Source organism: Lissotriton vulgaris, chromosome 3_1 (assembly GCF_964263255.1).
Source record: "Lissotriton vulgaris chromosome 3_1, aLisVul1.2, whole genome shotgun sequence".
NCBI lineage: Eukaryota > Metazoa > Chordata > Amphibia > Caudata > Salamandridae > Lissotriton > Lissotriton vulgaris.
This window is the reverse complement of record NC_141689.1, coordinates 611,749,629-611,773,196: the sequence shown is the minus strand read 5'-3', so window position 1 is coordinate 611,773,196 and position 23,568 is coordinate 611,749,629. Positions and strand designations below refer to the sequence as shown.

General features: G+C 43.2%; 1 protein-coding gene across 6 annotated transcripts in view; it reads left to right on the top strand.

Annotated features, from left to right (window-relative positions):
• The first annotated feature begins 6,834 nt into the window (after nucleotides 1-6,834).
• LYSMD3 (LysM domain containing 3) overlaps nucleotides 6,835-23,568 on the top strand; it is an 82,745-nt gene continuing 66,011 nt past the window's right edge. For 3 of the 6 annotated variants that reach the window (XM_086960907.1, XM_086960905.1, XM_086960906.1), the window contains exons 1-2: nucleotides 6,866-7,024; nucleotides 8,094-8,462. The gene's annotated coding sequence lies outside the window, so the exon portion shown is untranslated. Of the gene's footprint in view, nucleotides 7,025-8,093; nucleotides 8,463-23,568 lie in introns of all 6 variants that reach the window. The other 3 variants (XM_086960908.1, XM_086960909.1, XM_086960904.1) reach the window with 2 other exon arrangements.

Here is a 23,568-nt window from a genome sequence, read left to right as displayed (position 1 = left end):
AGACATGGAGAAAAAGGAATTGTATAGCGCCGTGACCTTACAGATACGGTCGTGTGTAGGAGGCAAGAACCACAACACTCCGCTCTGCAATGCAATCAAGATCCAGAAAACTCTTACTGCAAATAAGAACGTTCCTGAGAAAAGAACCACTGTACTTGGGTAAAAGAGGAGTTCCACACGGCAGCGCGTAGTTGAGACCACTACTGCGTTCCGCTGGCCAACAGTCTGTACAGTGAATGTTCCGCTAATCAAAACAAGGGAAAGAAAAAACCCCTAGAAGTTGAGCTCACTTCAGCCAAGGGGATAGAGACGGTAACATGTAGCAGTCACTACAACGCTCCGCTGAACAATGTCCAAACCAAACAATATACGACGAAATCCGAACGGCAGCGCGGCGGAAGGCAGCACGCTCCGTTTCCAAATACAGACAAAACAATGGACGTATCCGATTCTACCTCGGGTCTGGACTCGAAACTACGGCCTCTTCTACCTCCGTAGAAGCCCGGAGTCAGGTGCGACGTGAAGAGTACTCCTCTACCAGCCGGCAAGGAGCGAGGAAACTAAGAATAACACGCAACAGGAAGCGTGTTTGGCATACAGTTAATACCTCCCCTACCGCCGGGGAGTCTGGGAAACGTAGTCTTTTGCACATCTCTGACCTGCGCAGAGCGTGAACCATTGAGACGATTCACTCAGCAATGTAGGCGCAGGACTTGGATCCTGACACTTTGTTACACCTTTTGGGGCGTACAAGTTTCTGAGACTCCCTATCAGTCTAGCATCGACGGCCAGCGTCTGTCAAAGACTTATGGATACAATGTTTGAGAATCTGAAAGGGGTACAAGCGTACTTAGACGATATTTTGATATTTGCTGAAAACATAGAAGAACACAATCTGTTAGTTAAAAAAGTTCTATCTATTTTGGGTGAACGTGGCATGACGGTCAGAGAAGATAAATGTAAATTCGGAGTGAATGAATTGGAGTACTTGGGTCACAGAGTATCAGAGTCTGGTATTAAACCAACATTTTCAGTGATCAGAGCTTTGAAAGAAACAAGTGCACCTTGTGATAAAGATTCTCTGCCCTCCTTTTTGTGGTTAGCGCAGTATTACGCAAGGTTTGTGGTCAATTATGCTCAAGTTGTGGAACCTTTTCGTGCTTTACGGAAGAAGGGTCAGAAATGTTTGTGGTCTAGTGAGCTGGACGTTGTCTTTGCAAAGGTGAAACAGTTAATTGCTTCAGCACAAGCTCTTCATGCCTTCAGGGATGATTGTACTTCAACTATTTCTGTGGATGCAAGTATGGATGGTTTGGGGGCAATTTTAAGTCAGGGGGTTAATGCAAGGAACAAACTGTAACTTTTGCCTCTAGGTCACTGAAACAGTTTGAGTGCCACTCTAGTACTATTGAACGATAGGCTTTGGCCTGCGTTTGGGCAGCACAGAAATTTAAAATTGATATTTGGGGATGAAAATGTGTAATTTATTCTGATCACAATCCCCTTTCTTTTATATTTAGTAAGGTTTTGGACAATAATAATTTGTTTCCAAGATTAACCAGACTAGTGTCAAAACTCCAGGAGTATAATTTTGAAATGAGGCATATCTCTGGGGGAAGAAATTTTCGTGCAGATTGTTTGTGTAGAATGTTAATGGAGAAAGATGATGAGGGTGATTTGATTGAAGAAGATGTAGAATGGGTGGCAGTGGTAGATGCAATTGGTAAATGGAGTTTGGCAATTTCTGAGAGCGGATGGAAAAAGTCTAGTTTAAAAGATGCAGTGCTATCTAAAGTAATGGATTTCTCATCTAACATCTGGCCTGACACAAGGAATTTGTCTGGGGAATTGAGAAATTTTGCTCAAGTGGCAGATGAACTTTCAGTAAAAGACCACAATGTATTGAGGGGTGATAAATGTGTTCCTCTAACAGATCTAAGAAATACTAGTGTAAAAATGGCTCACAAAGGTCATATGGGGTTACTAAAACTTGCATGAGAATCAAACAACATTATTGGTGGCCCGGCATAGATTCACAGGTCTGGGCATTGGTAAATAATTGTGAGGAATGTATGCTATCAGACAAGCACTGGAAAACATCATCCTCTCCTCTACACCCTACTCAGTTCCCTGGATCAGCTTGGGAAAAAGTGGGGTTGGATTTTTCAGGTCCTTATAATGTTTTACCGAATGAGATGAGGTACGTCATTTTGACATTAGATTAATATTCAAAATGGATGTACTACAAATTTATGGAATCACCTGATTCAGACAAATACCATCTTATTTCTGAAGAAGGTATTTTTGTTAGAAGAGGCTCCTGGTGTTCTAGTCACGGACAATGGGACACATTTTGCATCAGATAAAATGTGCACATTTTTGGATTTGCAAGACATTAAGCATTTTAAAGTAGCGCTGTACTCACCTTCTTCTAATGGGCTAGTGGAGTGTGGTAATAAAATTATGAAAGAAGGGATTCAGACTGCTATTGCTTTAGGTTTAGATGTTGGAAAATGTCTTGAGGAGAAAGTATGGAACTATAATACATCTCCCCATTGTACCACCAAAGCCACCCCTTTTGAACTTCTAAGAGGCAGAAAAGCACACTCTACTTTATTTCTCTCTTGGTTAGACAAGAAAAATTAAAATGTTGCAAAAGAAATTGTTGACACTAAAACAATTGTAAACGAAGATAAAGAAAAACAAGAGCGCATGAAGGAAAATTTCAATAAATAAATTGGGTAATGATAAAAAAACATTTAAAGTTTCAAAAGGGTGTTCGGTATTTTCAAATCCAGTTCAGGTTAACAAAGTTAGCAAAGGAGCTGCTTTCCTGAATGAGAAAGGTTGGTGGAACAAAAGGCAATTAGTAAAAATGGCTCAAGAGCAAGCCAAATTTGTTAGTAGGAGAGACAATTTGGATGCTGAAAATAGTGGGTGGGCATATTGGTTACAGTCAGATGTGAAAGTTGTTCCTGGTTCCAGAAAAGGAAGTTTGTTCAATAATGGTTCTGTTAGAGGGTCAACTGATTTGGTTGCTCCTTCATTTAGTCGTAGTGGTAGACTGGGAAGAGCTCCTGCTAGATACAATGAGTTTATCACATATTGATTCGTTTTATGATAAAGGAGGTGGTGATGTAGTGGGTTGTTTACTTGGTTTCTCTGTATTACTTGCTATCAGAACTCTAGGTATGTAATATGGAATGTATTACTTTGAATGTGCGCATGGAGTCTTCTCCGGTTTGAGGTTCGATGGGCTGAGTCAGTTGCCGATCGGACTTCGCACTGAAGAGGCGCTCCATGTTGTGGGTGAAGCTTGATCAATAAATACGTACTTTTAATTGAAGAACGACTTACGAGTGATGAGTTCTTGAATCATTACAATCATTCAAAATAATCCGCTTCAGGGGGCCGCACCCCTTTCTTTATTTATGCACAGCCTGGTGGCCGCTTCGGCAATCCCACCTCCCGATAACAGTAAAAAAAGTTGGCAAAATTAAACCTAGCAGTGTAGTTTGATTTCAAAGGATACAATCAGGCAGGTGTTTGTGGCTCGCCTCACCCAAAACATGCATTGTGACCCAAAGCATGTATTGACTTGCTGACACCGCTCCGTCCTTAGCATATTAAGTCTGTGGTGAGAAATAAACCTTTCAAGATAGCCACTAAAGTAGATACTAAGGAAAAACAGACCAGCTGTTCCTTAGTGTTTTCATTGGGCGCGGTTCCTGGAACACGGCCCAAAACTCTGTTTCCGCTTTGCTGCTTTTAGTGAGAGGCAGACTTTTTCTTTCTACGGGGTTGGTGGCATGATGGACAGGAGCAACATGGCACTGGTTTTCTCCCTCATGGTGGAGAAAGTAGTCGTCTTCTTTAGTCAAACGTCCAGACTGGCAGGCCGAGAAGGAAGACGTGGTTGAGTGAGTCTGGTCCAGCCAGACCTCAGGTCTGTACTGCATGTTTTTTTACTTATCTAGTGAATAATGTTAGCCACCTTTTCTTGCCTCCTCTCTGTCAATGGACTCCCTGCAATGGGACCTATTGATATAGCTCCTTGAAGTTCTCTCTAAAATCGACTACGGGAACGCCATCATTACAAGGACTCCAAAAGCTCACCTAGCCCCTCTAAAAGCAGTGCTGAACATGTCTGCTCGACTTGTATCTGGAGTTAAAAGATTTGAACACATCACTCTAGCTCTCAATTGGCTTCCCATGGAAGGGAGATGTATTTATAAACTGGCCTGCATCACACACAAAACCCTTCACTCTCATGACCCCAACTACTTAAATAACAAACTGAGTAGAGCAGGTCAATCCAGAACACTAAGAATCTCCAACTCACTCCTTTTTATTCCTCCGAAATTGAAAAAGAAAACCACCCAATACCGATCGTTTTCTGGCAACGCGCCCAGAATATGGAACGCTCTCCCTGGAGTCCTCAGATGCAACCTCTCCTTCTCCTGTTTCAAAAGGGACCTGAAACTCCATCTCCTAAACAAATACTTTCATGACCAACGTCAACTAACCTAGTTTTCCTTATCCGAGTTGTCTCCCCTCTCTCTGGACATTCAACAATAGCGGTGACCGGGCTATGTCGCTCTCGCCTTTTTCTTTTATTGCGCTCTCCCCCTCCGCTCCAATGCATATTTATTTCCCATGCTGTATTACTTTTCTGTGGTTTGCTTCCTTACTGCCTACTATGTAATGTAATATCCTTCTGCTGTTTACTGTGTGTAGGTAAAGCGCTCTGATACTTACGGGTCAAGCTAGCACTATATAAAACTTTTAAAATAAAAATAAAATAAATAATGTTACATAAATCTTGTTCTTCCTCTAGTAGCCCTTCGTAATGTTAATAACATTCTCCTAAATATTGCTCCATTTATCGACAATAGAGATATAAAGTTGAGTGGACATCTGATTTCAACTTGTTACACATGTGATTCACAAAACTTTGTAGCTGGTGCATTCACCCTGTGGGCTATCCCTTAAACTTTCTTGGAAACAACTCCTTTTTGTTCGAGGAGCACACGTGGCCATGGCATGTCTGCAATCTTGTGTAGGTAGTATACACTCATAGTGCTTGGTTGTTTTTCCTTCACGCTTCACCTCACCGGGAGATTTGAGCGCTATATTAATGTAATTATCATGCAATACAACTGCAAATGTGTATCTTTTCCGGCTTACTTTCAACCAAAGTGTCCCGCGTCATCTCCCCCGTTCTGCTGTAACATGTAAAACCGACAAAGAATGTCACAGCTGGATGAATTTAGTACTTTCCAGAAGCTTCTGGCATGAACACATTTCCTACCAGAGGCTCCTGTACTGCAGATAACTACCACCATCCTACTTCCGTCCTGCATACAATCCACCTACTTCACACTAACTACATTGGCAGGGCGCATAGTGCAAAGAGAGAGGCTTGGCGCTGTGCACCCACTCCCAGTTCTTATCCACTTCTCCAGTAAACCAGTGTTCTGATGATAAATTAATATAGATTTCATTCATTATGATGGTGCACCTTTACACAAAGTTGTATGTAATGCAATGCATTAACAGTCCCAGAGCTCCACAAGTTACAGCACAATTCTCTCGTAATGCTATATATACTTTCACACATCTATTACATCATCCTTACATAATGCATCGGTTCACTCACATATATAAGTTCAGACTACCAGTTGTACAAAAAAAATACTTTAACTATTTCTCAATGCAGTGCTATATTGAGCCTATTAGTGTCAAAGCTTCTTTGTTAAAAAATACTTCTAAAAAAAATGTAAAGAGACTATCGTATTTTCATTAATTAGTATAAAAATCCATCCTTGAGTGTGTGTGGCCATTCACCAGAGGTACTTGAAGTAACAGTAGTTGTTGTAGCACCCAGGATAGTGTGCTGCATGGCAAAATACTTATAAGGACTCAAATGCAAGATCTATTGGCTTAGCTAAAGCATGTCTATTTTGTTTTTCTCTGTATTTTACCGAACTGAAAGATAGTCCTTTGGAAATCACCAACTAGCATTATCTGCAGTTAGGTCAGAAATCTATGACATGCTGCGACACATGCCAGAGTGACTTGTCACATGCTTGGAATGGGCTCCAACCCTTACTGCCATATTCATACATGCCAACATTTTGGAAGAGGAAAGTGGGAGATTTGTTTAAAAATAATCAGGAGAATGTATTTCTCTCATTGACTTCTATTGTGGTCTGCATGCGGTGTATCTGGTGTAGGGGAGAGGATGTAGCCTCACAGCCAGACCTGCTGACGTTGGAGCTGGGGAACCAGGTTTGAGATTTGGCCTCGCCTCAGCATCCTGTGATTCTGGGCAAATCGGTCCCTATATCTCCCCGTGCCTACCAAAAAAATAAAAATGAACGTGTCCTTGTGTAATGCAATTTCTGCTCATATTAAGTGCTCCAATGCCTTTGAGTCGTTTTCGCGCTATATAGAGCTGCAAAAAAAGTACGTGTGCTGCTGCAGGATCAGGATTGTTGGCATGTATGTATATTGAGTATGGAACTAGCAGTGATTGGCTTTACTGTACGGATCTCATTTCCATGACGTGTACATACTTGCCTATTTTCGTTCCAACATCGCCATTAAAGTTAGTAGCGATGAAACTAGGCAGCTCGCACAACTTATAATAACAACACGTTGGCGGAAAGTTATTGAATGGTGAGAAAGTGTGGGGGTGTTGGATTGGTTACGAAAACTCTTATGTGCATTGGCTGGAGAGCTTCGCCTGTTGTTTATTGGCTGTGAGCTGCCCGAGACTGTATTGTTCCTTAGGATTGGCTGAATAAACGTGAGCAATCGCTAGCGGTCATATCTGTGACGTCACTTTCTGGGATCCCCGTCCTTTCCTTCTACCAATTGTTAGAGAGCGCTGCGGAACCCACCTTGGACTTAGCTCCCGCCTCCTTTGCGGTCGTAACAGAGTACTCCTTAGCGCCCAATTACGTGGTGCTTTTGTGCCGTACAATCTTGGTTCCTGAAGTTCTCCTCTGTTACAAGTGAGGTGAGTGTGGTGCGACTGTCACAACTAAAGTAGCCTGTCAAATGGGGGGGGGGACGCTCACTGCGCTCTGTGCCTTCCCTGCTAGGTTAGCTGGGCTGCTGCCCCCCCCCCCACACACACACACACTCTGCACGTATTTACAGCAGGGAGTAGTAAACGGAAGGTACTTCAAGTTTTTGTTTACACCCAACTGGCGCCATTAATGAACTTTCCGACCAGGGATTTAGGCGCATGCGGGTGCTGTCAGGAATTTGCAGTAGCCCACAGAAGCGTATTTGAAAGGAAGCATTCGTTTTGTTTTCGTTTTAAAGTATACGTTGGCGAACTTGGCCACCTCCGATTTCAGTCGACTCTTGGAAAATAACATTATTAGTTATTTTTATATCGTTTCCTTTTTATATGATCTGCTTTGTGCTTTGTGTCTGTCCACGTTTCCTACGATTTCGTCGCCGTCCGGTCTCCAACTGATATCACGATTTCACTCTAATTAGAAATCCAGAGAAATGGCACAGAATGCGTAACCGTGTAGATAGCCTCAAAAGAACACCCCGAACAATCCAATGTATTTCGGCTGTGTAAAATGGTATATGTTCCCCACACATACCCTTTGCAGAAATCCTAACAGATTCAACCAGGGCACAATCCTATAAAAAACAAAAGTTGGGGGACTAACCTAGTTAGACAGTATGCAAGTGAAACCACGGGGCGTGACATCACGGCACATGACATCACATTACATGTGGCATCACAGGAATTTACATCATAGGGGCATCACAAGGCACGACTTTACTACGTACATGTTATGTAAAGTGCTCTGACACTGTGCTTTGGGATGAGTAGCGCTACACAAGAAACAATAATGGTACTTGAATTATTTCAACGCCTCCTCAGGGGTAGTAAGCGCTATATAAATTACTTTTATTTTGTGTAAATACTGGGAGAGACTAACTATGACATTCTAACAGTGCATGCATATCTAGTAAATGGGGACTGAACAAAGTGAAAAGCTGCCTCTTAAGTATGTGTGAAGTGCTAACCTTTGTTTCACCTCTGCTGCATTTGCTTCTAGGTGTGAAGCTCCAGGCTGCTCCCAGCCAGGAGACTCAAACCAAAGAAGGCCTGATGACCCCTCAAATTCACCCTTTGTTATGGGCCCAGCAGGAGTCTTAAATAAGAACACCCTCTCCTGCCTGTACATTGTTGCAGATGGAAAGCAGACAACGTGCAGGCGCTACTGAAAGTGTCCGGCATTTGGAAATTACACCAGGAAGAGTTTAGCCCATTATTTAGTGGGGCCCAACCTCTTGGCAGGTTGGACGGAGTTCACCCTTTGAAAATGGGGAGTGGCCACCGTCCACCCGCGTGTACCCCCGACTCGTGCCCTGGAGTCAACAACTAAAGACAATCGCAACGCCTGATATGTTATGCAGGTTTCCAGGTAATTATGCAGTTTCACAGATCTTCTTACAAAATTAAAATGGCATTAGTTTTCATGCAAATTTCACCACCTGCACTTATCCGGTTGGTAGCTTGTATTCACTCGTTTGCAGTCTGCTAATGCTTTCCAATTTATATTCGATGCCTCCGCATCTTATGAATCCTCACCTTTATCTCCAGGCCCGGTTCTAGAGGGTGGTTCAGGTGGGCCTGGCCCACCCAAACATGAACCTTGGCCCTGGCAGCGACATCAGCAAGGCCTACAGAAAATGGCCACTGCTATTTAAAACGTTCTCTGAACGTTATTTTCCTTCTTTCTGTAGGAGTTGCGTGATTGGGCCTGGACTCGCTCCCCCAATCACCTATCTGCATCTCCTATTAGAAAGGTGGGCTGTGTCCCCGCCCACTCGTGCAGGTACAATAGGGGCATGGCGAAGGCGAAGGTTTTTTTTTCATCTGTGAGCAAGACATACTTTGTGTGCTGTGTATATTTTATTTAAATTGTTTGTTTAAATCATAAGTATCATTATCATGACTTATTCAGCCAAGGAGGCACGACAATTATTAAAATGTCCAGATAACTCTGGGGATGAATGATCCTGCAGGAGCGCAATCTTTTGTCTGTTTGTAGTTTTCAAATGCAGAAAAACTGTAGTTAACGTGGATTGCTCAGTGGGTTACTGCCTTTGTCACAAGAGATCCTTTGATTACTTGCAGTTCAGAAGTTACAACCCTAACATAGGACAGTGACCTATGGACTGTCATCAAAGACCTGCATTCAATCCAGAATGGTATAATTGGATATTTTTTTTATTGTTAGTTAGTTCACATTTTCCCAGTCTTTCATGAGTCTAATGTTGCAATAAAGAGTTTGTTTGGGCATTATACGTTCTAATCAGTGAAGCCAACCCCCAACCACTGGGGTATGCTTTAAATCCTGTGTTTGTGCTTCTCCAGACCTAACCATCTTAAAACCTATTGCCCAGCAGTATGGATGACCTGTGATTCCTTCACCTGGTAATCCTCATTAGCTTATGTGACATTCCCTAGAGGATGATTTACATACTTGTATGATTCATGGTCTCTGCATAATGTGTGCGTGATGTAAAGTACTGTGACACCTTACACTGCGAGTAGCGCTATACAACAAATAAAATGCATACGAGCGAGGGGCTACGGAGAGATGATGGGCACTGTTGGAGGGTGGCAATGAGGGAATCTGAGGAGGATGTCATGGGAGAGATGAGGGGCACTGGTGGAGGTTGTTTGTGTGGGAGTCTGAGGAGGAGGTCATGGGGAGGGGCTTTGGGGTGATGAGGGGCACCGGTGGAGGGTGGTAGGGAGGGTGTCTAAGGAGGAGATCATGGGGAGGGGCTTTGGGGTGATAAGGGGCACCAGTGGAAGGTAGTAGGGAGGGAGTCTGAGGAGGAGGTCATGAGGGGAAGAGGCTACGGAGAGAGGAAGGGCAGTGTTGGAGGATGGCAATGAGGGAATCCGAGGAGGAGGTCATGAGGGGGAGGTGCTTTGGAGCAATGAGTGGCACTGATGTCGAGGCTTTCGTTTAGTAATCGGGACCTCCTTAATCTTGAACGCTTTATAATACGCTTAGCATTCAAGTTCTTGTTTTGAAGCCTGGCCTGCTGGAATTCGAGTGTTTACAGTTCGGTCCAAACCTTGGTCTTTCAAATAACTCTCCACATGCTCTGCGTACACACAGAAGCAATCCGTTGTATCAGGCTGCCTGTTTTCAAGTATTTATGATGTAATCAGGGCTTGTAGGCTACCTCCAGAAGCGTCAAATTGGGCCCGCAGTGGCCCACCCGAATGCGCCCTTGGCCCACTCAAAAATTCCTGAAGCTGGGCCTGTTTATCTCCCATACCCGAATCAGTTCTTGACACTCACTTCTTTGTTCAAACCACCTGCCTAATGTTGTACCGTCAGTCAGCTCAACCATTTTTATTTAGACTTCGGCCACACTCTATATTTCAGAAAACTTAGGCTTCCTTAACCAGTGACTTGAATGCATATTACATCCAAAATATTTTGTCCAATGGAGGAAAAGTAGCGCCGATGTTCAATAGTATTCCTTACTGTTTGAGCAGAGGTCCAACAAAAATAATTCTTTGGTGATGGCCAGGAAATATTCCTCTATTAGTTAATTGAAATGAGCGAAATATCCAGGCCAGACATTTTTTTAAAAATTCCTTTATTTCCTCATCATCAAATTTCCACCAATTTTGTTTTAGAAATTCAATAAACAGATCGATGGACAATAATACAGAATTCGTTTTGTTGGCCCTCTACTCAAACAGGTCGGAATCCTAGTGAACACTGGAACTGCCTTCCCTCTATTGGACTAAATACTTTAGAGGCAATGGGGGTTTTAATGGCTATAGGACCCCATGGAGTGTGCACCCCTTTTGCAAAATAAATAGTATATGCCTGTGCTGTGTAGCGGTGTCACAACTCCCAATTTGCTTTTTGTATGTTTTGCATATTACATCAACTACTTTCTTCGGAGCATATAGGCACTCAAACCCGCTTATTCCTTTCGTTTACGTCTTCCAAGCCCCATATTTTTCACTCCTCATAGCAAGGCAGGATTACGTTTGACACCCGTCTCTTAAAGCACTCAAGTTCTATACTCATTACTGGTAATGCTTTTCAAGGTAGGAACTGACATGCATGCCAAAAGACTTGATCCAGGGGGGGAACTCACAATTTTTAAGGTAAAACCTCCTTATTTTAGCAATCTCCTGTCTGAAATTGCCTCTGCTTAAAGTAAAGTATGTGTGGAAATTACAGTTCCTCGATTTTTCTTTTTGATCTCCTTCTTTAGTATGTCAAAATGTTGGCATGTATGCAGGTGGACTATTTTTCTTAAGCTTGTTTCTTAAATTATGGTAGAAGTGAATCCCGTTAGCCGTCACCTCAACGTCTTACTCTATTGATGCTGATATCTCACAGTGACTTACTACATTAATCTTTCTCTTTTTCTAATTTCATTATGTGGTCCATACAGAATTCCCCTGAATCACATTTACTTCCTCAATAGCGCTAACCAGTGCATTCCAACCCTTGTTTGTACATACACATCATTGTAAAATGTTACACTTACTATCATAAGATTACCTGATGTTGAACGAGGAGATGGTGCAGGATTTAAGAGAGAGTTTGGCTGGAGTGACTTGGGAATGTCTGGCGGCTTTGGCGATACCCCGGACAGAGTGATAAGTCTATGCTAATTAAATTTCACTTATTTTCTAATTTAATAAGTGTACAAATGTATTCCATTTAGAGCAGAATTAGTCCTTGTTTAAGGTCTGCATGTCGTTTCTTGGTGTGCAGGCTTACAGCACTTCTTTTATTAATTTAAAATGTATTGTCTTTTAATACACTAGGTCAGTGGTTCTCAACCTTTTGGCTTCTGTCAACCCCCACTTATTTTTACTGGAATCCAGGGACTTCCACTGAGTCATTAGGAAGCCAGGGACACAAGCCTAAGTATTTTTAATGATTTTAACATAATTGTACAAAAACAAGCATTTATCAAACAAATGCACAAACAGTGACCTATTTAATTCACAATGCACTGGTCTGCTCCCATGAATCAATCTGATGATGCAAACTTAAATGTTACCCTCTAATTTAAAATTCCTGCACATATAGTTTTCTCCAATGTTATATTTTGCTCATTTAGTTATATACTGTTGATCAATCTGTTAATATTTAATTTACTAAACATTGATGGACCCCTGAGTAGGTATCACGGACCCCCAGGGATCACCAGACCACACCTTCTGAGCCGCTGCACTAGGCTTAACATTTTTTAATTGGCTTATGATGGTGCACTGAAAGTGTTAACCAGGTGCTGAAAGTTATAGCCAAGCAGTGAAAAAAATACTGGTGACCGTTGCCATTGGATTTGTGAAATTGGCCTCCGTCAGCATGCATTAAAGCACAGCAACCTCCATGGTACTGTGCACATCTGGCTACATGCTTAGTGCTTAGACTTGGTTTTTGCTTTGAAATTAAGGTTGGTCCTGCTTTAAAGTGGATTACATTAGTATGTTTTGTTGTGAGTTTTTACTGTCCTACGGCGGTCTATGTATCTTGTGCTAAAAAGCATTGTGAACTTGAGAACAAATTAAGTGGCCATTCCCACATAATCTGGTGCAACACCTTAGTAGTGGTGGCCTTCTTGCCACACGCTTTCTCCAGGAGGTGCTTTGGGCCCGATTCACGGAACTAACTTAAGACAAAATCCTAAACTTACTACTTTTGGTATTCACAGAAGTTAGGATTTTGTCTTAAGACAGACTTAAGTTAGGATTCTGTCTTAAGTCTGTCTTAAGCCTGTCTTAAGACAAACTTATGACAAAATCCTAACTTCTGTGAATACCAAAAGTAGTAAGTTTAGGATTTTGTCTTAAGTTAGTTCTGTGAATCGGGCCCTTTGTTTCCAGTCGGCAAGACTGGGGTAGTCTTGTGTTGTTCATGCTTTGGCATTTTGTTTGTCATGGTGCTAAGCAAATAGGCTGAAAATTAAACCAAAATGGGGTAAACCCATGTAGAGATAGAAATTGGCCTCAGGTACTTCAGTTTATTATTAACATGTTAATATTAATCAGAAAATCCATCATTCAAAATGATTGCATAGTGCACCAGACTGCTAGGGTGTCTTTTTAAGCTTTGGATGAAGCAAAGTGACATGAACAATAGGATGGGAGAAACAGTTATACTAAAGCGCCACCCCTAATAAGTAACTAAAGTGCTAGTTAGACAAGAGGTCCATTCAGGAGTAAGTCTCATTCTGTACCAATCAAACAAGACCTAGTCTCTTTTAAGACTGCCAACAAGCAGTCTTGGTGCTGTGAAGAGGTCAAACACCTGATTGGGCGGGCATGCAGGTGGTTATTGGCGACATAGATAGTTGCTTATTATTAAATGTTTCCTGCAACTTCATGGAAAATGACAATAGGGAGATTGGCTGATAGTTTCAACTTTGGAGGCATCTACCTTGGCTTTTTTAAGCAGGAGTTTCACTATTGTATGCTTCTAGGCAGACAGAATGCTATATTTAGCGATGGACAGATTTAGAAGCTCAAACATTGCCGGAAAATTGACCACTGAGGCAGCTTTGAGAATGAGGCTGGATAGTTCAATTTAATACGGTTGGCTACTTTAGAAAGATCAGCCAAGGTTGAACACCTGGAAATTGTCTAATACCTTCCCTGCAATCTTGTCTACAAGATCATTTTAGCCAAAGTGCTCTGGCTACTGACCAAAAGTGTCCTATCTGGGAAGGAGGAAAAAATCTTGCTGGCTTTATTTAAAAAAAAAAAAAACGAATGGGCAAATTCATTGCAAACTGTGGGTTTAGGAGGTAGTAGGGGTGCTTTAAATTATAGCCCATAAACGTTTTTACAGTAGCAAATACGATTAGGGCCACTTACATTTTCTGAGCAATAAATGCCATCTGCACCATCTTGATGGCCCTGTGATTTGTCCGTCTAGGATTTACGCAAATTGTGTCTCATAATTGTACACTGTTTCTGGTGCCAAAAGGCTGGCATCAAACCATGGTTCCAGAAGTGTAGAAGTTTTTTGGGATCATTGAAAATAGGGATCATTGGGGAGGAGCCAAGATGGCGACTTGAGCAGACGTGTGAGCTCCCGGCTCCACCAGCTCTCTTCCTCCGCGCTACTATCCTGATCCCTATCCTGGTGGTTTGTGGCGGCGGAACGTCCGCTATGCTGTGCTGATCTGCAGCGTCGTTCCCAGGCTTCTCTACTCGCCCGGCAGCCGGAGATAGATGCGCAAGGATTTTTAGCCCTGGCCCCGTGCTGAACCGCCGTCCGTCTCCGAGTCTGGGAGGCTTGGTGATGGCCGGGGTTCCCGTGCGACACCGAGGTCGTAAAGGTGGCGCCATCCTCCCGGGACGGAACCCTGACTGCGCTGCCTGCCACGGAATAATGCGAGCTGTGCCCTGTGTGTGATCGCCGTGAAGAGCTGCTCTCCAGGTACGGCGTCTTTCTCCGAGGCGGAGTGCGAGCGGAATAGATTACACGGCCATGTTTGGCGAGCATCGGCTGAATGTTTCCCTATCCTGGTGCTACGGCATGAAGCTGTAGGGCTCTCAGTCTCGAGAGCCCGACCGGAATCATTTGTGTTGGCAGTGAGACTTGTATTGCTGCCTGTTCATGCCGCACCCGCCTCGGCGGCTACTCCGTGGCCATACCAACATGGCTCTATCTGGTGCCTCGGGGAACGTGAGAGAGTGCCCGTCCCGGTCTGCTGCCTGGGACACCCTGCTCGAGCTGGGAGACTGCTCGCCAACGCTTCCCCCGGAGTTTGATGACGAGGGGCTACAATTACGACTCTCTAACGGATCTATCCTGGCCGCCCTGTCTGACTTTTGCTCGAAAATGTACATGGATTTCCGGGTAATAAGCGACTGCATAGACAACATGGTGCCTGATCTACGACAGGAGCGCGATGTTGGGAACCAGCTATCATTGGAACTGTCTCCATTAAACTTTGCTGAGGATACAATGTTTCTTTTTGCCCGCGGAGGTGATTTGACTGCTTCTGCTTCTACCTTCGCTCATCACCGGCCGCCCGGTGGACTCGCCTGTGATATTTTGTTTCCCCTGTCTCCGGGGTCGGCCACATTGTTGCCTGAAACATTGTTATTGACTGAAGACCTGGAAATGCAGCCTCCGGCCCTTCCAATGGAGTTTCCCTCGTGCCCTTCACCCGCTACGCTGAGGAGCCTGTACCTTCCAGATGGACTAGGGAAACAACTTATGAAGGACAAAGGACAGTATGGTGATATTCGACGGCCATTTTGTGCTTCCACTTTACTCTCCTTCTCTATGCGGCCATGTTGTCCCTTGTTCTCAGGGGGGGCGGGCTTTCTCCAGGAACTCCATTTGGGGACGTATCCGAGATCGGGCCAGGGCTAGATTGCTCTCCTTTGTTGTCGGTTGATTGGCTGGTTGAGCTGAGACTATCACTGTTAATGCAACTGTTCAAGTCACGCTTTGCGAATTGTCTTTCCCCAACTGTCCTTGCTTGCTATTCCCTTCTTTGCTGTCATGAACAGGGTGGGGGTCGTGATTTCGGCTGCGGGGCTGGGATCGTTTAGAGTTGCTCCTCCTCTCGTTATACTCTTCCCCGTCTCTTTACTTCCATCTCGTCCCTTAGTTGTGAAGGGGATTGATATTTGACGAGGGGTTGGTCCCGGGGGACATCTGGGATCGGGCTAGGGTTAGGCGGGCTCTTTGTTGTATTGCCTTATCCCTTTCTCCTGCGGTTGTGACTTCTTACCGGGGATGGATATATGGGGCCACCCAAGATCGGGCCAGGGCTAGGTGATTTCTTTAGTGTTATAGACGCATCGACGGGCTGGGGTGAGGAAGGGTTTGCCTTTTGTCTGACTATCCGCAGATTTGGAAATGATTTCCCCACCTGAAGTTCCACTTGGAACCACTGTTGTGCTGATGATACGTTTGGTGGGGGATGTTTACGGGGCTGGTGGGGACCGGGAGTATGTTGAATTCTCCTCCTCCCACCTCTTCTGAGAGTTGGGGAGTGGGATGTCTTTTCTCGCTCTCTGTATTCTCTTTCCCACTTGGGGGTTCTCTCGGGGCGACAGGCATGCCTATTGGGGGGGGGGTGGGCCGTGGCCTTCCGCTGGTATGCAGGGTGGGGGGATGGGTTGTGTTTTATGGTTTCTCTTTGTTTCTATGGCCCTCTTTCTCTTTTTCTCTTCTTCTGTTCCTTTTTTCTCTACGTTTCCTCGCTTCCTTTGGGGTCGGGGTTCAGTGTTCCTTCAATGATGATGGCTATCCTGGTCATTTATTAGCCTCTACTCTCCTTGTACCGCTATAATTTGTACTCGACAAAATCATAAAATTAAACCTTTTGCTATCCTCTTACTATGGTTCGCGGCTCCACACGATACTCTGTACTTAGAGACGGCTTTAACGGCGTTCTGCCTCATTAGCTCCTTGTTATCCTCTTTTCATGTGTCATAGCGGCCGGCCCTGTGGGGTTGTAGGCAGACGCTGTGTAGTGTGCATTTTACAAATAAAGGTTTTAAAAAAAAAAAAAAAAAAAGAAAAAAAAAGAAAATAGGGATCATTTGATTTAAGGTCCAGTAAAGCCATCTTTTAATCTCCAACTTTGCCTTGTCCAAAGATCTGGGGAGACAACGTTTAGACTGATCAGAGAGATAAAGTTTAGAAATTGCTGAAAGGTAGCTAAAGTCCAAGGTGCTAAGTTTAGACCATTTTTTGGTCTTTTGGCGCTTATTACGAGGGATAGCCAAATAGGCTTGCATGGTTACTCTCACATCCTGGAATCTGGGCATCAATACCCCCACATTTTATAAATTGTTGATAGACTATCGTATCTTCAGAAGACTAGGCAAGCGTTGGCTCTACCCCACATAACCACCATACTCAAACATAAATGTACGGCAAATCCCGGTGTATATAAGCAGTTATTTGGATTATATGTATGTATATGGATATGTCTATTCCTTTTGTATAAATGTTTACAATTATGTTTATAAATATTCATTAGGTCTGCTTGACAAATGTACATATTACTTATCGTTATGTTGTTCTATGTTTAACATGTTGATAGGTCACTGCATAAACACAGATTTTTTATCATAACTATCTACAATTGCTTCACTATTGAATCATTCAAGGGAAAATTAAAAACAAATCAAGTAGCTTAAAGTACAGCAACACATGCAATTCTGAGTTTATTGAATACAACTTCAATCTTGATAAATGACCTTCCTTATACTTACAGACCTTCTGTGTACTTATGTATCTTTATATTTATTACTTTGCTCCTAATTCAGCATCTCCAATGCACTACCCTATATCTCACCCTATCCCTCTTTCAATATATCCTGTACCTCTGCTTTGACTCATCCCAAATCGCATTCTACTACTTCTCTGATGCATTACCCAATTTCTAACCCTATACCACTCCCAATATATCCTCTACCTCTACTCTGACTCCTCCCCAGCCTCATTCCACTAATCTCTCGAATGCACTACCCTATAACTAACCCTATTCCTCTCACAGTATATCCTCTGCCTCCACTCTGATTCACCCCAAACCCCATTCTTCTACTATGATCTCCATAATATCCCTTTCTAGAATCTTCCCTCCTTGCATTATCTCAAACTTCTTTTACTATTCAGATCTCCCAAACAAACCTTTCTAAACCCTTCCTGCATGTATCCCTCCTAGACCAATCTGATACCCCATCTCTCACCCTAATCCACTTCTAGAGACTTTTCCCTCCTCCATCTCTCCTTTAGTCATCCAAAACCACCTCCTACTGCTATGATCTCCAAATGAACACTTTCTAGTTTCTTCCCTCTTCTATCCAACTAACAGCCTCACATGTCTGCCGCTCAAATTAATTTCATGTTTCCATATACTAATTCACCACTAATACATTTTGTGTTCCGGGGTATCATGCTACTTGCCGAAAAGTGCCTCAGTGCCTCGTCAGTGGTGGTAAGCGTTATATATATGCAATTACAAAGTTATCCATCCTTATCATTGTTGTGACAAAATCCTTTGATGGCATGAATTGCTAGAGCCCAAATATTTGGGCTTGCTATCACTGTTTCCACTGGCAGTAGCTGTACTCATACTTTCTTTGTTGCGGCTAGTGGCTCCCTCTCGTCAATTCTAGCATTACAATTCCCTGCACCTGAAGCTTCTGTAAGCTGATCTGTCACAATACATGATCACGTTTTCTGGCTCTTTGTATGATAAGAATGAAACACTGAGGGCCACCCATGTCAAATATTTCCCAGCGACAGCCTTAAGGTAGCTGATTAATCTACCACCCAAGCTTCCACTTATGCTCTTAGTCATCAGAGCATTGTAGAAAACTGGTGGAGCAGCACTTTGTTTCGTATCCAAAGGTTGAAAAGGAAGCTCTACTTGCAGGAGTTCTGTCACCGTGCTTCTAAAGGAAGCTTCTTTATGGACTTTTTATCCCCATAGAGAGTTGTTTGGGGATAAAGGGATTTTCCCATATTCAGATGTTTGTGGTCTCTCAATATTTTAGGCTGTCCTCCTACATTCAAACTCATGGGAAGTAGGGGAACCATCTGCGGCAAAAGTTAGTCATATTCTGAGTGACAGCCAACTTCGTGCCTCATTCTCTTAGGCTTTGATCATTGATGTGTCAGACGGATGCAGCTGCATCATATGCCACCGAAAAACGAAACACGCCCAAGTTATATCAAATAATCCTACCTTTCTTACTCCTGCTGCCTCCCTACATTTTTACCCAGTCTCCTGGCATGTGAATGTTAATTAGCACAGCAGATGACTCTTTTTACAGACTTTTTATTTTTATTAATCTCCTCTGCAGAACTGGCTTTGCATCAGACCATAATACAGTTATAAAATGCAACACTACCAAAAAAGCATAATTAGGCAATTAAATAAACATAATAGCATCTACTACATTAATCACTTTAGTTTTAAGGGACATCACAGGTATCGTCATCCAAGTCAGTGACCCTTAAATTAGATCGTACTGAACCTCATTCACTTCATAGTTTTGCAGGAAATGTTGGTAAAGCTCCTTGGGGGCTGAAGGGATGCATACCTCGGGAAGTGTCTGTGCTGAAACAAACAGATGTCTATGGAGCCTTCTGAGCACGCCCCTTTTTTACACCTCTCTGCAACGCAGCCCCCTGGCGCATACTGGAGGTTCCTGGTGGACTAGTTGGCCCCCAGGGATCCTCAGTATTCAAGAGGAATTAGTTCCCCCTCTGCAAACGTGCCAGGGGGCTGCGTTGCAGAGAGGTTTAATGAGGCCACGCCCCTTTTACACCTCTCGGCAAGGCAGCCCCCTGGCGAATACTTGAGGTTCCTGACCGCCAAGGCCTGCTCAGGGGGTCCCACAATGACCTCCAAAGCCCCCCAAATTATTATTATTTTTTTAAATCACTGGATACGCTTAGGGTACGCGTACCCTACCGATTTTCCCCCCCCCACCCCCCACCCCCCCCAAAAAATTAAGGCACCACTCTGCAAACGCGCCCCCTGGTGCGTTTACAGAGGGGGAACTAATTCCCCTTGAATACTGGGGGTCCCTGGGGGCCAAGTAGCCCACCAGGAACCTCCAGTATGCGCTAGGGGGCTGCCTTGCAGAGACGTGTAGAGAGGCCACTCCCCTTTTTACACCTCTTTGCAACGTAGCCCCCTGGCTCATACTGGAGGTTCCTGGTGGGCTAGTTGGCACCGAGGGACCCCCAGTTTTCAAGAAGAATTAGTTCCCCCTCTGCAAACGTGCCAGGGGGCTGCCTTGCAGAGACGTGTAAAGAGGCCACGCCCCTTTTTACACCTATCTGCAACGCAGCCCCCTGGCGCATACTGGAGGTTCCTGGTGGGCTAGAAGACGGGCTGCCCAGGCATTGGGCTGTTGTCCCACCCATGAAGGTCCAACAGGCTTTCTCTCCCTGGGGTATAGAGCATCCACATCCCATGACCAGAAAGAGGAAATGGGGCTTTGTTTCGACATAACCAGCATAGTGGGTCGAAATCTCAATTTTCTCTTGCTTGCTATTCTGAATTGTTGCACTATTTGCGCTTGGGTTAATTCGGCAAGCAGGGAATCCTGCTAAACCCAGAGATTTCTGAAAACTAGACACCAGGGGAGTCCTAGGTAGTTCAATTTGTGTGTATCCTACATTGTGCCTTTTCCTCGCATTTATGTGACAGACATGTCGGGTACCTGCTGGGATCTAAACATCTTGTTTTGATCTGTTTCTGTTGTCGGTGGGAGGTCCATCCACACGAGTTGAGTAGCTTTTTGTCAGGAGTGTGGGAATGCTGGGAGGTAGGAGGTTTGTGGACCTCTTTGGGTTCTGGAAGTTTCTGTTTCAGAAATGTGAGGATAAGGTGTCCCGCCCTCCTAATATTGTCATCTTTTTGTCTCAGATGAAACCTGATTGGATTTCATGTATCAGATTCAGCAACATCATAGCAGGCCTATTGGCTAATTCCTTCATGTATATTTTAATGTCTACGTTTAATGGCATTATCTGTCTGCATGACTAGCATACCCCAGTGTTCCTACCCAGTTTGTATAGCACTGCTTCATCTGTATTACCCATGAATTCGGTTACCTTTATCTGTCTTCTTTAAATTTGAACACTTGTTTCATGATCTTTGGCAAATTACTTACAGATGTTTTATAAAATGAATGTAATTACCCAGCTAGTAATCTGAAGGATTTTGACCTTCTAATTTGATACAGAGTTCTCCTCAAAAAGTTTCAACAAGACTTTCATTTTGGTCTGTTGCAGTTATTCTTACCCTGTGGTCTGGGGTACCCTGGAGGTCCACGACTCCAACTGAGGGGGTCTGCAACTGCTTAGAAATTTAAATAATATTAACAGATTAATACCACTTGTGTATATATAAATAAACAAACAACATATACATTGAAACATTTAAAAGGTTGTATAAATGTGAAGGAATTGTGAAATTTTAGGTAAAAAATGTAGTGGGTATCCTCAGATTGATTCATGGGAGCACTGCAAGGGCGTTAGACAAAGTCGTAAGTTTGTTGTAGATAATTTGATTATTGAAAAAGTAGTAAATTTTAACTATTTGGGAAATCTCTTTAATAAAAATTTGAGCTGGGATCCACTAATAACGGCTCGAGTACAAAAGACCACGCGATCTATAGAGGCCCTTTTTTCGTTTTTCAAGTAAACTGGGTCAAAAACCAATTGCCGAACTGAAGACCTTGTACAACGTTCAATGCCTGCCTGTCGCCACTTATGGGGCAAGAGTGTGGGGGACACATAAATGTACCCAAATACAAGTTATGGAGACCAAGTTCTTAAAGCGTCTCTTGTCAATCCCAATTAGTTCACCAAACCTCTTTTGTCATACAGAGATGGGTATAGAATTTGTGAGTGATATTATTCATGTCTCTCCATTACTTTTATGGAGAAAAATTTGGTTATCTGAGGATCTGCAGCTCTCGAAAGATATTCTGAAAGATTGCATAAAGCTTGATCATGCTATGCAGATCCCATGGTTGTCGTATGTGAAGGAAACTTTCCATAAAATCGGCTTGGGACATATTTATGAAAACCCAGAATTTATTGAGCAGGGTACAAAGATGGTAATTAAGAACGCTTACCGTAATACCTTGGGTTTGGTAAAAAATGATGAAAAAGTAATATATCGCTTGGGTAAATTGCAGCACCAATTTTATTTATCATTTACTGCACATACACAATGGCGTTTTTATTTGACGAGATTTCGACTCAATGTATTGCATTTTCTATTTGCTTTTCGAAAGCAAGGGGGTTGGTGTGAGAGGCTACGCCCTTGCCCATGTGATAACAAATCCCAACAATGCACTCTGTTCTTTTCTGCTCTCTTTATAAAATCCTGAGAAACCGGTTTATCAAACCTATTTTAATGGATATTCGACCCTGCAATTACAAAGAAGGATATGAGTACTTAAAATCACTGCATACTGCTGCTATATGTAGTGCCATGCTTAGTTTCATTATGTTTCAGAAAAGGGGGGTGGTGATGAACAGAGTGTCTGAATTAAGCAGACCACTCTTACCCAGTCCAAAGATCAGGGCTTGATCCATCACCGTTATTTATCTCACTGCACCATCCCAGCTCAGAACCTGGCTATATGCAAATCAGTCTGTCCCTGGCCCAGTGCATCATGGGAACAGGGCAGACTAAACTACCAAGCCAATTCTTCACCAGAAAGGAGACAATCTACCGGGGACCGGTTTCTGGCATTTCAGCCGTCTTCGGCCCGGCTTGCTTGAATCCTGATGGTGCAGTGAGAAAGGGACTCATGTCTGAGTATACCCTGCCACACCTATAGTGGCCAAAAACGATTCAGAAAAGGGGGGGTTTCATTATGTTGGCACTCACTATTAGGAAACGATATTGAAAATATGACCCTGTTTTAAAGAAATTTGGTTGCTTCAGTGGGAACACAGAGAAAACATTTATTTAAAGAGTACAGGGCAAAATAGGATGGATAGCGTGAAAGGTTGAATTGGTTTATATATGTGATACCCAAAATTTTTCAAGCTGCATAATGCACTTTATTACTGCACATTTTGCCCTTTTCGGATCTTTATGAATTTTGTCAACCCTTTTTTTATATATGGATTGTAACTATTTTCGGTAATGTGCTGAAAATGTGGTTGAAATTCATTGTATGATAACAACCTGAATTTATAGATTTGACAGCCATTTGTAACTTGTGTTTCAAAAATGTATACTTTTATGATTCTTCTTGTGAATCGAAATAAAGTTTTATGACTGACTGACTGGCGTTAGACAAAATATGACCTCAGTTGAATTTAGAAAAGGTCCAAAATTCCCATGTAAGTTAACATTTTGATATCTGTGTATATTTCATAATTTGTGTATTTGGTTGAATACTTGGTTCTTTTTTTGTGTGTTTTGTTTTGTGGTTCAAATCAGCCAAAGGTACGTAGGCCCGGATCCTCACCTTCTAGTAATGATTCCATGGGGGTCACTGGGTTCCAGTTATGGTTAAGTGGGGTCCACAGAGGATTACAACCCCCGTCTCCCCTAGCATGCATAAGGGTGTGATAGTGCAGTGTTCAGTTTCCATCCTCCCAGAAACACCTCTATTCAGATTTGTTTCAAATTCCTGAAATGTGGAGTACTCACACATTCTCTTATTCGGGGAGTTCAATCCACTGACATCAGTGCTTTGAATGTTGCTTATCAGCGACTTTCAATTTTAGTATGGAATTACCATTTAAACCCATTTCCCAAGTTGAACATTATATAAACCTTTTCCCTTCCCCTATTCAAACCCTCCAAAAAACAGCCAGGACCAGGGTCAGCGGACTCGATAATTCTCGCATCGGTGCCTACTCTAACCAGGGATCACACTCGGCAACTCTGGGCATTAGCTTGCCTCATCTCTACAACAGCCCCCCACATTCGCCCGGGATGCCTGGTTTCACCTTGGAGATACCCAGTAGGAACCATCTCACAGGGATAGCCAGGACGGGT